General features: G+C 44.3%; 1 protein-coding gene across 1 annotated transcript in view; it reads right to left on the reverse strand.

The window, feature by feature from the left end:
- LOC126267915 (LIM homeobox transcription factor 1-alpha-like) overlaps positions 1-13,006 on the reverse strand; it is a 219,188-nt gene that overhangs the window by 115,307 nt on the left and 90,875 nt on the right. The gene's annotated exons all lie outside the window — the stretch shown is intronic.

Here is a 13,006-nt window from a genome sequence, read left to right on the forward strand (position 1 = left end):
GGTGTTAGAAATACGTAGAGCGCTGTCTGATATACTTCGATGATGTATGTGTTCGAGAATTAACAGTGAATGTAGGTACTGCACGGTCATCTACCTACACTCGCAGTGATACTCAAAAAGTGCAGAAGGAGTTCTTTATCTATGATACTGAAATTTGGAAACATGCTGTTACATCATTTGTCAATGTTAAAATTACTGTAAAATTGCTAAAATTGTTCACGCTATCTACGGTGACGCTTATTATTTCAGTACATCGAAGGTCTCTTTTCCATCCCATCCATCCACTGGCATGTTGTTGGTTGCCACATAATTATTGACTGACGACGCTTGTTCGAGTTGGAGAAAGAGTTTTGTGGAGAGGCAACACCTTCTGGGGTTGGCTAGCACCGAAACAGTGATTGTGTACATGACTGCAGTATGAGGAATCAGCCTAAACAGAACGCAGAGCCATCAGCTATTCTGTCACTGTGACAGACGAGTTTACTTGTAGAGGTCGTCAGTCACCTTCGGACTGTAGTTTGGAAACTCTCCACAACTTTTATTTAAAATCGTCCAGTGTGTGTGGTGTGTTATGGTAGCAGCAGTAACAACATGATTTACATTGTGCCACGTTGAGTTTTCTGCGAAAGGCCATGGATCAGAACGAGTCAATGTCAGTTTAGTAACTAACACAGACCTCGAAGTTGTGGCGGGAAAACAAAATGCTTGGCTGTGTACAAAGCGTGTTACAACAGAAAAAACAATGTTTCAAACAAAGAGACGGAGTCACAGGGAGCGTCTCTTGCGACTTACAGTATAGTCTTTGGGATACGATCATCCTCCTACTGTACAGGTGATGAAACTTTAAACTGGTCTGTGCAGTTGATCAATACCTGTATATTTAATAGAATCGTGACATGTGCTCGATGCCAGCACGCATGCGTATTTGTTAGTGGAGCTTTTACAGTTCGTAATTTTTCTCTATTGGATGGCACAGAATAACGATTCGTAATTTTATTACGAGGTTTGGACCGTTGTGGACGTATAGCCGCACTGTTGGTGTGATACTATACACTCTGGCGATCACCGTCTATATTCAGTGTCACAGTATTTGTCTGAAAAAAAAAAAAAACTACTTCATTTAGAGGTAATGCCATACCTCGATTTCTAAAGCCAGTATAGCATTTAACATGGATACTTGTATGCACACCAGCCGGTGTGGCAGAGTGGTTCTAGGCACTTCAGTCTGGAACCGCATGACCGCTACGGTTGCAGGTTCGAATCCTGCCTCGGGCACGGATGTGTTTGATGTCCTTAGGTTAGTTAGGGTTAAGTAGTTCTAAGTTCTAGGGGACCGATGAAGTCAGTTGTTAAGTCCAATAGTGCTCAGAGCCATTTGAACCATTTTTTGATACTTGTGTGCACCTGTAAAATCAAGACCGTTTGTGATGGCAATATGGTTGTGTTTTTTAACGTCTAACAGTTTGTAAGACGATTACGCCTCTCTTTCTAAGAAACAGTGGTACCACTTGCAAGAAAAAAGTTATGAAACATGTCCACCCATTGCTGATTTTCGCTCAGTATTATTTCGTATCGCCAGCAATTAGTTATTGATGAAGAAGGGGATGTGTGATAGGTTGGACATGAGAAGCAGGTTTATAAACTATGTGTTTGTGTTCCGACATGTGCAAAGGAAAGTCTATGTCCAGTCATAAAGAGGGTATGGATTTGACGTGGAATACTGTGATAGCAAAGGGAAGAGTATGTCAAGTCATACGAATGGTACGGATCTTTCTATTTCCAGAGCCACAGCCATCAGCAGGGTGTATTTCCGATACTTCTCTCACTGTCGAACGTCATTCAACTGAAACCACAACCATAGCATTTAATTGTAAGTATAGCGACCAAGTATATAAGTGACCGATTTCGTAGTATGACTCTGTTTATGCATGCTTGGTGTGGTTGTGGCAGTGGCAGGGATGAATCACGTTTCCTGCTAATGGCAGGAGCCTACCGAATGGAGAGGCCTGTTGTGATGCAGGAATGTAGTTGACTTAATCTAGCCGGCCGAATAGCTGACTAATACTTCATATGTGTTGGACAGCTATCGTGATTGCGTGGAAATATGAGAAGATTCAATATGGACATGTGTTTGCGCTGGAACATTATTCCGCCCCATGTAAATTGCCCGATTGACTGCTTCTTCACATTTCCCGTTTCTATTTGGTTGAGAGAAGATCGATCGTGGTGTGTGCTGAGTGCATCTAGCAGGTGATAGACGGGTGGAGGACACGTTTGCTGGTTCTCTAGATATGAGAAACACCTTAGTTGACTTTGTAAATTATAAGGATAATTTGGAATCTGTTATATCACCGACATCGGAATTCGCTAGTGGAATTATCAGTTTCCCCAATTTTTTTTCTAGTTTTCAAGTAAAGGTCTTCGCAGACGGGATAAGTTCCTCAGTCGAACGTCAAAAAATATACCGATTTTGCTCATAAAACTAAATGAAAATGGACTTTGTCTATTTTAGTGGAAATAGGACATTTATTATCGTTGCGAATGTTTTTTTTAATAGTTTCTTTATTATAGGAGTCGAGTTGATGTTAAATAATCCCACGCGGAACAGTGGGTGAGTTCTCTAAGAGACTGCGGCATAATTAATACGGCGTGTAAATTCGATAAGCGCAAACCAGAATGGTCGAGTCATTGAAATCGTTTGTGCTGGGGTATAGGGGTAGGCGCGACAGCTACGGTCGCAGGTTCGAATCCTGCGTCGAGCATGGATGTTTGTGATGTCCTAAGGCTAGTTAGGTTTAAGTAGTTGTAAGTTCTAGGGGACTGATGACCTCAGAAGTTAAGTCCCATAGTGCTCAGAGCCATTTGAACCATTTTGAAGGTTTTCGTATGTTGAAATCTGGAGGGGAAAGACGTTAGGAGCGCTGGGGCGAGTGCATTGCATGTTATTTTCGTAAGGAGGTGCTATTAGAGTAGGAATTACCGTGCATACAAGCTGGGACATAAACAATTCAAGAGAGGTCGAGTTGGCTATTATTTTTTTTACAAAGTAATGTGACTTAAGAATAACATTGGGAACGTTGTTACATGGCGAGCCACGACGCAGACGTTTCGCTGGGAGACGCGGCGTGAAGCATGCTGTGGCGGGTACGCACAGCTGAACACGTCACATATGTTCCGTTGGATGGAACGAGGCTGTGCTGTTCTGCCATCCGTGGTACAGACAATGCTGGCCTCAGGTGTCTAGAGTATGGGGCCGCGCCTTGGAGTTCTGTGACATTGGGAGAAGGGAAACTGTGTAGACGCAACTTCCGCCTGAGTTCCGGGGCTGCGCTCCCGCCCGATCACGTCAGCACGTGTGTCCAGGTGAAGACGAATTTGGATAGGAATTTCTCAGAAATGAAGTATGAATGAGATGTCGCCGCCTCGTGCTTGCGGGACCCAGGCGGGCGCCTGTGCATGGTTTGGCAGTTGACGGCTGCGGCACGTCATTGGGGCTGCCAGTGCGCTCTACTGGGCAGGGGTTGGCGGAGGGTGCTTGCGGGCGTTGATTGAATTATTTTGTGAGCAGCTGAGTAGGCTGTGCTAAGAGTTATTTGGACAGTTTACGAGTACTGGGCGTGTTTAGACATAACTGTTGAACTATTTATAAGGTATGTGAATGTCTGTAATTGAATTATTTGCGTAAATTAGGAGTTGTTTGTGTGTCTGCAGAGTGTGAATTGTGAGCGCAGAGAGTGTTATGCGTCAGTGTGACAAGTATATTAGAGCCTGAATAAAATGTTCGAAAGTAAATAGAGCGGACTCCTTCTTAACTCTCCCAAGCAACATAGCGCAGCCTGAGTAATTTTGGCATAATTCTCGCCCCTACAGACCATTAATTTACGTGAAAACGGGAGAACTCTGTAGAGATTTTACTTTCTTGGCTAGCGGAACGCATCTTAACGTGTAAGAGTTGGTATCAATTGCTAGCCACGTTCAAATAACTGATCTGCGCTAAGCGCGTTTTCTGGCAAGACACATTTGATGGACTAACATTGAAAGGGTACAGTACCGCCCGACATTGAAAACAGGTACAACATTCTTCGTTATTCTTGTCAGAGCAACATATTTTTTGTAATAATTGCTTAATTTCACTTAATACACCGAAGCCAGTGTAGGAAAGAAAGACAATTTATTTATTCAATTGATCACATGTGGACTCCCACAAAATATATCCCTACAACCAATTTGGTGAGATGTGTGAAATGAATGAATGTATGGTCGTCTGCTAACCGCAGATAGTGAATGTGCAATATATGATCATCTTTGAGACGGTCCTTTAGCCACCTTTGGTGGAACCAAAGAGATGAAATTTACCTGAGCTTTGAGCGCCTGAAATGTGGCTGGCTAATACGGTAGCATGGTGCTCCTTAACCTTGAGGGAGGTGCTAGATGACCTGAAGAAAGGCCATGTTTCAGCACTCTGGCGCTGGATCTTGTGTGGTAAGACCTGTCTTAGGTGTGGTCCGTAAAGACAAAAGAGTGGAGAAAATGTTGTGCATGTCAAATACTTAAGAGTAGTTTGGAATAATTATTTCTCTATTTCAGGAACTTTTGGGGGAGAATTAAATGACAGGCAGGTAATATTAAGAGGATCGTAGTAATCTTCGGAAGTGACCAACGGTCACAGTGAAACCACGTGTAGCAATAAGTTGAAATACTTGCGAGTGCTAGTACTGAGTTGGAATACTTGCGAGTGCTAAAGTTAAGCTGAATTACTGGCGTCTGTACTATAAGTTGGAAATATTTAAGATATGGCGTGTGCAGGACTTGAAATTAGAGACGAGTACTTCCACGTGGTGAGTACTGTGTGAGTCTCAATCTGTGTATGAGACAAAGAATAAAGAGAAGTAAACGTCCATGGTATCATTTGAGGACTCGCGTGTGTGACGAATATGTTCTTAATATTACTTTGCGTTTTATGTTTCCGTGTGACGCTGGATTCAAACTCTAATACTCTGAGAGAGAAGCAAGGTGAGTCAGCTGTCTATCCAGCAACGCCACTTGGCTTGCATTGCACAGGAAGACGTGCATATATCCTCCAGAGTTCGTAGTGGGAATGAAAAGTTACCATGTGGGGCAGTGTCGTGTGAAACTGGGATGAATACTAATTGAAGTGGGAAAGCTGAAAGTTAAATAATTCTAATGTTGTGACTATTCTTTGTGATGTATGTTGCCAGTGTGATGTATCTCATGTAATTTAAGTATTGTGGTTTGCATGGGAGAGTAGCAAGATAGGTTCAGAGGCAGTGGGATATGCATGTTCTTTTTTGTACCGCTCGGTCTGGAGTAAAGTTTCGTGATGATGGATGTGAGAGTCGAAGTGTTAGATATAGCAAAAGATCCACCATCCTATCCAGAAAGTGCACTGTAGCGTTAGATAATTACGAGACCATAAGATAGAGAATCACCAATGTAGGGCCATGCCCACTGGACGGTGTTTCTCATGTGTAATTGTTGTTTAAAATGTAGTGGTGTGCTTAGGTTATCTTTGAACCATAATAGAATTTATCGGAATAAAAAAAAAAGATAGTGAAAAGAAAAAGATTGGTGGCCTTGTTTTTCGAATAGTGTTAAGTCATGATATCCAGAATTTATAATGCGTGCGCCATTCACATTCAGTGCGATGGTCACGCCTTATCAAAGCCGTTGAGTAAGAAAGAAAATGTGGTATTGCTAGTGTGTAGTGAACAATGAGAGTTGTGTAAATTACTAATAGCCAGATGTGCGTTATCCGTTTCCGTTGCGTAATGTTCAAACATGAGAATAATTTGTAGCTTAATTGTGAGTACTAGAGCTCATAATCAGTCATCGATGTTTTGCGATAAATAAGAATAAATCCACTCGCTTGGCAGACCACTCATCTTGCAGGCCTGACTGCTTGATACCACAGTATGAGCGAGGCATGTGGGTGCCTCTCAATATGATCTGCAGGGAAGGACCACGAATTTCCTCACGCTGTCCGAGAGGCGCGATGGCAGTCCGTTTTAAGACCTGCGTGCAGGGAGGTGAATTCCTGAAGCTCAGTTATGCTGTAGGGACCGGGTGAACGTCTGGATGCACTCATTTCTTCACAAGATAATCTGAAGCCCTATTCATGGGTTATTAAGCCTTGGGCTCTCCTAAAAAATTCAAGATATGAGCGGAAAAATGATGTCGTACCACTCAGCAATCAGTGACTGACGTGCCACGAAATCATGAAACAGATCCGGCCAAAGATCCAGAAAAAAATGAAATGAGCCTGTACAATTCTTGGCGGGGAGGTCCCCTTCTGGTGTGGTTCGGGCTCCGGGTTGTAAGTCTCATTTCAGGTGAAACCACACTGAGCCACTTGCGCGTCGATAATGATGAGAACGACACAGCACCCAGTCCACGAGTGGAGAAATTCTCCTAACCGGCCGGGAGTCGAACCCGAGCTCGCTGCATGGGAGCCAGTCGCGTTACCACTCAGCTAAGCAGGCGGACAAAGATGCAGAGACAGAAATCAACAGCCAATCGTCAAGTGGCCACGAAACCCTCAACGGTTTTGCATGATTCAAAGACATGAACAGTACAGGAATCAGAGTACCAAAAAGCGACATCGACTAGAAACCCATTGCGTACGACAAAACGTAACGACAGAGCCCGTCAGAGTAAGTAGGGAACAACTACTTTACTGTTGTGCTACGTATCCTTTTATCGATGGGGACACTGAAAATTTACTGCCACTTGCTGGAATGCATCGGTGGTGAGTATACCCTCATAGAAGTACCATCATGATCATATTTATTATCATGATCATCATCCATCAAAGAGAGTCCCTTCTTTGTATAGCCACGCCAACGGCCTTGCCGCAGTGGTAACGACGATTCCCGTCAGATCACCAAAGTTAAGCGCTGTTGGGATTGGCTAGTACTTGGATGGGTGACCGTCCGGTCTGCTGAAAGCTGTTGACCAGTGGGGTGCTCTCAGCCTTGTGAGGCCAACTGAGACCTGCTTGACAGAAGTAGCGGCTCCGTTCTCGAAAACTGACATACGGCCGGAAGAGCAGTTTTCTCATCACATGCCCCTCTATATCCGCTTCCAGTGATACTAATGGGTGAGGATGACACGGCGGTCGGTCAGTACCTCTGGGCCTTCCGAGGCCTGCTGCCACACATCTGGAGAAGTACAATTTGGTTCATGTCGCTGATTAAACCTTGGAATATCCATGTAATGTGTATGACTCTTGAGTTTCTTACAATGAATTATTCTTTAAGGTATTCTTTAAGAAATAATTGCACTGAAATAAGCCTCCAAGCAATTGAGTTTTTTTTCTGTTTGTGTGGTATTTTCAGTTGGCTCAGTTACCTCCTCTTCTGGAATTTACTCACAGATATTTATTTATTTATTTACTTTTTCAATCTGTTTCTTGGCCGAGCGGTTCTAGGCGCTACAGTCCGGAGCTGCGCTGCTGCTAAGGTCGCAGGTTTTACGTAGTAAACGCTAAATAGATATTGTATCGTACTACTACTTTAAAGAGCTCTGAAATCGTTATAGATCTGTTTCGTTTCCGTAATTTAGCAGATGTCTGATACAAAAGTGTTGAAGAGTGGAACAAAATACTCGACGCATTTGGCAGTATAGTTCCCGGAAGTCATTTTCGAAAACGTCAACAGTTTGTGAAATATTGAGATGGCAGGGAGCGGGGTCCGTTCATGTCCCGTGAGGTACCTTGCGTATGTGCGCATCTTACTCGTACATTTGTTTAGCCTGGTCACGTCAAAGCTTCAAGCCCTCCGTTACACCAGACCAGACACTTCCCAATTTACTATGAAGTAAACACATTTTTATTTGACAGAGAATTGTGGATAGTACTTGTAATGTGATACTTCTCCATTTCACACAATAAGTGTGAAAAAACTGATTCGTCCGCACGCGCGTAATAACTTATCTTCCTGTTCTTGTTCTTGGTCCAGTGCCTGTGATTCACTACATGCCGGGTGATCAAAAAGTCAGCATAAATTTGAAAACTTAATGAAGTACGGAATAATGTAGATAGAGAGGTAAACATTGACACACATGCTTGGAATGACATGGTGTTTTATTATAACCACCCCATATTGCTAGACGCCTGAAAGACCTCTTGCGCGCGTCTGATGATCGGGTGCTCAGCCGCCACTTTCGTCATGCTTGGCCTCCCAGGTCCCCAGACCTCAGTCCGTGCGATTATTGGCTTTGGGTTTACTGAAGTCGCAAGTGTATCGTGATCGACCGACATCTCTAGGGATGCTGAAAGACAACAGCCGACGCCAATGGCTCACCGTAACTCCGGACGTACTTTACAGTGCTGTTCACAACATTATTCCTCGACTACAGCTATTGTTGAGGAATGATGGTGGACATATTGAGCATTTCCTGTAAAGAACATCATCTTTGCTCTGCTAATTACTGCTATTCTGATCAGATGAAGCGCCATCTGTCGTACATTGTTGAACTTTTCTCTTTTTTTTGGTCCTAATAAAACCCCATGTGATTCCAAGTATGTGTGTCAATTTGTACCTTTCTATCTGCATCATTTCGTGATTTATTCAGTTTTCAAATTTATATTGACTTTTTGATCACCTATTGTTGTTGTGGTCTTAGTCCTGAGACTGGGTTGATGCAGCTCTCCATGCTACTCTCTCCTGTGCAAGCTTCTTCATCTCCCAGTACCTACTTCAGCGTACATCTTCCTGAATCTGTTTATCGTATTCATCTCTTGGTCTCCCTCTATGACTTTTACCCTCCACGCTGCCCTCCAATACTAAATTGGTGATCCCTTGATGCCTCAGAACATGTCCTACCAACCGATCCCTTCTTCTAGTCGTTGTGCCACAAACACCTCTTCTCCCCAATACTATTCAATACCTCCTCATTAATTATGTGATCTACCCATCTAATCTTCAGAATTCTTCTGTAGCACCACATTTCGAAAGCTATTCTCTTCTTGTCCAAACTGTTTATCGTCCATGTTTCACTTCCATACATGGCTACACTCCAAACAAACACTTTCAGAAACGACTTCTTTACACTTAGATCTATACTCTATGTTAACATATTTCTCTTCTTCAGAAACACTTTCCTTGGCATTGCCGGTCTACATTTTATGTCGTCCCTACTTCGACCATCATCAGTTATTTTGCTCCCCAAATAGCAAAACTGCTTTACTACTTTAAGTGTCTCGTTTCCTAATCTAATGCCCTCAGCGTCACCCGACTTAATTCGACTACATTCTATTATCCTGTTTTGCTTTTGTTAATGTTCATCTTATACACTCCTTTCAAGGCACTATCCATTCCGTTCAACTCCTCTTCCAAGTCCTTTGCTGTCTCTGACAGAATTACAATGTCATCGGCGAACCTTAAAGTTTTTATTCTTTCTCCATGGGTTTTAATACCTACTCCGAACTTCTCTTTCGTTTCCTTTACTGCTTCCTTAATATACAGACTGAATAGCATCAGGGAGAGGCTACAACCCCGTCTCACCCCCTTTCCAACCACTGCTTCCCTTTCATGTCCCTCGACTCTTATAACTGCCGTCTGGTTTCTGTACAAATTGTAAATGACCTTTCGCTCCCTGTATTTTACCCCTGCGACCTTCAGAATTTGAAAGAGAGTGTTCCATTCAACATTGTCAAAAGCTTTTTGATCACCCAGTATCAGTATATTGCAAATTGACACCAAAAGTGAAACATCAGTACACTTGGTTTAGAACTCTCGTCGATTCCTCGCGTTATTTAAAGTTCAGGTGTTCAACTTAAATATCGTTTTTCCTTGCTGGTGTTGTAATTTTAAAGGACAGCAGAGTTGTTTTGTGTGACCTCATGGAGTTTACTTTGCTGGAAACTCGCAGTACAGTGGTTCGAGCGTCGAGTTTCCAACGCTGCCGCGGGTATTCCAGGCCCCTAAAGTGCCACGAGACCGCCGTATAATTGTTTCGCGCGTCCCCTGTTTTGCGTGACGTGTGGCGACAGCGGACATACCCGCGGCAGCACATTCGGCGCCAGCGCCGGCGCCCGCGCGGGATGCCGGCGCCGCCGTTTTGCTACCTGTCGGGCGGCGCGCGTTTGGCACCTCAAACAAGGCACAGGCATTGTTTTCGCGAGCTTGGACGAGGCTGCAAATACCGCGCCGGCGGCCGGCCGGGGCGCCGCCGGGAGCGCGAGGCACGCGGGCGGAATGCGCGCCCATTCCTGACCCGACACGGCGCCGCCGGCCGGGCTCGAACCGCGGACCCCGCATAGCAGCGACGGCGGCCGCCCGCGCGCGCCGCGTCAAACATCGCGGCCCGCTGCCGCTCATTGAGTCCCGTAAATGACCCGGGAGGTGGTCGCGTCGGCGCCCGGACTTCTGCGGTCGCGCGTCGCTGACAAAGTGACTTTGCAGTTAGCTACGGCGCCGCGTGCCATTCCAGCCGGCCGTGCGCTCCCGTGTGCGTGTGTGGGCGTGCGTGGGCGTGGCGCTTGACCGGTCCTCACGCCTGGTCTATCAAAGGCTCTTCGGAGGCGCCGAATAGATCTGCCGTCCTGCGCGTAGGCTCTACAGAGCGAGTGCGAGCACTGCTTTGTGGCGGACAGCGCGTTCCTCTTCATTTGCGTACACGCAGGTGGAAGTGTAAGGCCAGGCGCGTATGTGAATCCTTTAGTCGCACTGCTTTTCATAAAAAGTCTGATCTGAATTAGTCAGCATCTGGCGTTTAAAGTCTGCAGAAAGTCGCCACAGTGCAACACTCCCGCTTTTAACTCGGTCTCCTACAGAAACCACTTTTAAAAAAATCTCTGAAAGTCAGGTATGGTCTTGATCACCATAGTGCCTCTACGCCTGTCAAAAATCTATTCTTACTAAGTTTCTTTAATTTACATCTATGGTCTCAATCTTTTTTGTTTAACAGATCAGCGGTTTCGGTCTTTAATGACCATCATCAGATGTGTTTCGAAAAACAAAGTTCTAATATATGAAACAGATCTGATAATGGTCATTGAAGACCGACACCGCTAATCTGTTAAACAAAAAAGATTGTGACCATAGACGTGAATTAAAGAAACATATTACATATACGGGTCACTGTGTTTTTTCGCGGCGATGTCGCAGTTTGTGAATCTATTCTTAGTTTCGCGTAGTTTCTATGTCATACAGATATATCTTAAGTCCCTTGAAAGGGGTTCAATTTTCCCATCACGGAAACAACTTCAAACTTAAACGTTAAGTTTTATAGTCAAATAAAGACAACCACCGGTGACTGTTAATGATGCTATTTATTAACAACAAATAGCGCCATCACCGGTTTAGAATCATCATCAGATTGCTGTTTACGTTCAGAATAACATATAGCTTATGCTAGAAGTTCGATGTTGCCTGATTTTCGTGATGGTGAAAGTTCTTTGGATTCATGCTTCCCTAGAGAAAAAAGTGATTTAAGAAAAAGAACGACTGCGCTACAATTGGTCCTAACGGTTAATTAAAACACTCCAAATAACTTTCTAAGCGGAGATCTGCATTGTTTTTAGTACTAACGACGAACATCGAATGTTCCAATGTGTATGAAATCTTATGGGACTTAACTGCTAAGGTGATCAGTCCCTAAGCTTACACACTACTTAACCTAAATTATCCTAAGGCCGAACACACACACCCATGCCCGAGGGAGGACTCGAACCTCCACCGGGATCAGCCGTACAGCCCATGACTGCAGCGCCATAGACCGCTCAGCTAATCCCGCGCGGCAACGACGAAGATCTTACGTCTTTTTGTAACGATGGTGGGTGCTTCCAAAGAAGTACACATTACACCGGATAAAACAGATGTGATACCTACCACAGAATGGATTCAAACTTTTTGCGTTGCCCCGCAACTTGTTGATATCGCTGAAAAGGGTCAAAAGGCTCTGAGCACTATGGGACTTAACTGCTGATGTCATCAGTCCCCTAGAACTTAGAACTACTTAAACTTAACTAACCTAAGGACATCACACACATCCATGCCCGAGGCAGGATTCGAACCTGCGACCGTAGCGGTCGCGCAGTTCCAGACTGTAGCGCCTAGAACCGCTCGTCCACCTCGGCCGGCGCTCAAAAGATTTTTTTATTGATTAATTACTAAAATATTTCGTTCGATAAGTGATTTTTCCAACGTGGCATACTGCATTGTATTTGCTGAGTATAACATTATGAAAAATGGGGTTATTTTACATTGCTAGTACCATATTAACTCATAGCAAATATGAAATTTAAAGCCTCTGCCTCCTGGAAAACGTGCTGCAGAATTTCAGAATTCCACATGTAATACATACATCAATAGTATCTCTGAGAATATGACAAATCTGTTCTTAATTTTAATTAAGGCTGCAACTTTTTCTCTTTTAGTAGACTAGATTTTTTTGTACGAGTACGTTTTCCACTTGAAAACTGACAGGCATGGTGTTTTATTCAGAGGAAGCGGTAGCACTGTGTGAGTGAACAGTGCCAGTACAGCTGCTGTACTGCTGACAGAGAAAGTGATGCACGCAGAAGACGCGCTGGGATATCAGTGCATCGCAGTACACGTGGACACCACCGGCGGGTACGTAAGTGGTAAAAGAGTTGCCATTCTCTGTAACTGGTAGGACAGCCAACTGCGTACATTAATCTTGTTTGTTTTTGAAGTTGCGACCAGATCTGGCACGGCATACGGGGTGATCAGAAACTGTCCGGAAAGTTAGTAAGGGTATTGCAGGATGGGAATAATAGGGGTATGTATGTTGTACCTGAATGGTGTTCATCTCCACCCCTCGTACTCTTAAGGGTTTATGCACAGCCCTGCAGGTTCATGGTGTCAGGTCCAACCAGCACTACTTCAGACATTAGTCGACTCTATGCTACATTGTATTGCAGCACTTCTGCGCTTTCGCCTGGGCCCTAGAGTATATTAGGAAGGTATACCAGCTTCTTTGGCTCTGCAGTGTAAATTACATGAGAACATCCTGAGGGACT

Source organism: Schistocerca gregaria, chromosome 4, assembly GCF_023897955.1.
Source record: "Schistocerca gregaria isolate iqSchGreg1 chromosome 4, iqSchGreg1.2, whole genome shotgun sequence".
Classification (NCBI taxonomy): domain Eukaryota; kingdom Metazoa; phylum Arthropoda; class Insecta; order Orthoptera; family Acrididae; genus Schistocerca; species Schistocerca gregaria.